This window comes from Tupaia chinensis, unplaced genomic scaffold (assembly GCF_000334495.1).
Source record: "Tupaia chinensis unplaced genomic scaffold, TupChi_1.0 Scaffold000667_1, whole genome shotgun sequence".
NCBI lineage: Eukaryota > Metazoa > Chordata > Mammalia > Scandentia > Tupaiidae > Tupaia > Tupaia belangeri.
The window spans coordinates 86,408-89,441 of NW_006160189.1; positions in this window are offsets into that span (position 1 = coordinate 86,408).

Genomic DNA, 3,034 nt, shown 5'->3' on the forward strand with positions numbered 1-3,034 from the left:
ATAGACTGTTTCCCTCTAAAATAAGAGCTGTGCTATTCTGATTAATAGTCACTCTTGGAATTTGCAATTCAAAAAAATCTCTTAGTGATTGAATAACATATACAAAACATATGCAATGATTCTTTCCACTTTCCAACTCGTTTAGATTTGATCAACTCTCTCCTGTGGTTGAACATGAGAAAGACAAGAGACATAGGCATAAAAACAGAATGTTCTGCAAACAATAGTTTCGACATTAAAGACCACATAGGTAATAACTAACGTTTCCTTTAAGAATGCTATCTTTTAGCAATCCACTTAGACTACATTATTCTCTATCTCCCAAGACTTACAGCTATTAGAAAAGACTGTACTTAGTTTGTCTTACTGCAATTATAAACCTAGAGACACCCACGCCATTAGAAACAGATGTGTAGACAATTTCCATCACTCTTCCCCTTAAGCTTGCTTGGTTTTGAATCATCATTTGGAAAATTTTTATTGCATTTAACATTTATTTTTTTCTTTTTCTAGGGAAGGGGAACATCTGTTTTCCTTATTAATTGCTTCTGCGGCTAATTTGTGGCAATTAGTGCACAAGATTCATTTGGGACTTTTTGAATAAGGTCCACTCTATATACATACTTTTTTTTTTTTTTAAGCTTTTTGCCATAGGGTGCCTGTGCTAGAGACAGACAGAGAGAGGGAAAGTGAGAAATCCTCCCCTAAGAGTGATGATCATGCTGCAATCCCTTCACCTACATTCTCTTCTCAAGACACACACACTCCTGATGTGATTTTCAAGCTGTCAGGTCTGGGGCTCAAACTGCAGTTGACCATGTGAGAGTCTAGTGCCTTAACTATCATGCTACCTGCTGGTCCCTACATATACATTTTTAATTTCTTCTCCTCCTCAATTCTCTTCTCCTATTGCCTTTTAGAATTCTGTATATCTATGTATTCCATGAGAAATACACTGTAAAAAAATATAAAAAACATAAACAGTTTACATTAAATTCATTTAAGTAGCTTGAATATAATTTTTGCACACCCAAACAGCCTCATCCCTACTCCTGAACAAAACCCATAAACCTTTCATGTAGTCCCAACAACCAACAAGTCTTTTTTTCAGACAGCGTGTCCTTTGTCTCTTGACATGACTCCGGTTGACCTGAATACAACAAAAAGACATGTTCCTGCCTTAGAAGGGTCAAAATAAAAACCATGTTCTGTCTGTGTGTCTGTCTCTGTGTCTGTGCATACACATGGGTACACATTAGCATAAAAAGAAAGCTTGTATCAGGGAAGGCAGCCCCTGGAAAGAAAGACCATACCAAGAATAGGCCTGGAGCATTGGTGTCTAGGCATCCAGAGATGGAAGGACAAAAGGAGGTAAGCAGAACTCCTAACTGGTATCCTAGTCTCCAGTCTTTGTCCTCCTTCAGTTCTCCTCCACACTGTAGCTGCCAGAAAATAGAAATCTGATCTTGACAATCCCTTAGTTAAGTCTTTAATAGCTCTCTGTGAACCCACAAGATAAAGTCCAGACTCCTCAGCATGATACATAAAGCTCTTCATTATCTGGTTCCAGCCTTCATGGCCAGCTCTATCTCCCTCCACTCCCCACAAAGCAGACAACTTTCCTATGTTCCCGGGACGTGCTAGTAGACCCAGAGCCTTACTTTTATTTAATATCACTCTGATGAGAAGAAATCTGCAGTTCCCAAGAGGCAATGTTAACTCGTACCTCTAAATATTTTGTTCCTTTAATCTAGCACCTAGGCACTCAACTTATTGAAAAAGATCACATGGCTGAATTATGGTGATGTTGCATGATGTTTAAAAACATGCCCTTTCAGGACCAGCAGATGATGTAATGGTTTTGTCACTGGACTCCCATGTGGCTAACCATGGTTCAAGTCCTGGACCCAGTGGCTTAAAATCTCATGCTGGGTGCATGTGCATTTCTTTCCAAAATTAAGAGTAGAATGGAGTAGAAGGGATTGCCACATGGCCATCCTCCTGGGGAGTGATGTCTTGCTTTCTGTCCTTCTGTCTTTCTGGCAAGCACACACACCCCATAGTAAAAAATCTCTCTTAAAAAAAAAAAAAAGCCTATTCAAGTTTAATTAGTAAGCCTACACCTATTTGGTCCTATTAAGTATTCCCTATGAATTGAAAAGGCACTTGGACTTAATATTAGATCATCAGGAAAGTCACGAACTATTTTTCTATGCAGAAGTGCATCATGACTTTTCAATTTGTTTTCAGTTTGCCATTTCCTGTTTATCTCTTATTAAAGTAAATCACCTACATGTTCTGCCTGTTCAAACCTTATTGTTTGTATGTTTAAATATATGCTTGGAAAACTTCACTTAGTGTCTCATCCAGACCATCATGAAAACTGGAAAATGTGACAAAAGAATGCATTTATTTTGAGATACTTAGGTGAATGTAATTATCTAAAAGACCTAGATTTGGACTTAGGACAGGGAAATCTGGTTTCTTTCTTGCATCAAGCAGCTTCACCACCTGCCTCCAGTTTGATTTGTGCCCTACCTGTAACTTGAACTCTGGATGCATGGTGCACAGAGAGTCCCTAAACTTCTCATGGGAGTGGCTGCTACACTGTTTCTACTTTATCCATATGCAGCAATTCTTTGTTTTCATCTCTCCTTCTTACTAATTTCTACAGTGGTAAAGTTATCATCGGGTGCTGCTCCTCCCCAAATATAGTGATAACTTTCAGTCCCCGTCCTACTGGATTTCTTAACACTGGGGGTGACTAAGCACTCTCTTCTCGAAGCTCTATCTCCCATTATCTTATTCACATCACACACTTGGCAGTAACTTCTCTTTCATCTTCATAGAATTTTTTATTCTTTCTACCCTATACATATAGGTGTTCACTAGAGTTGATTTCTGAGCCCACAGCTCATCTTATTTTCATAGTTTGTGACCCATCTACTCTTGTGATTTTATTATTTATCCAGACTTAATAACTCCTAGAGCTTCAGCTCAAGCTTAGACCTGGATGTAGACCTTTATTCAAATT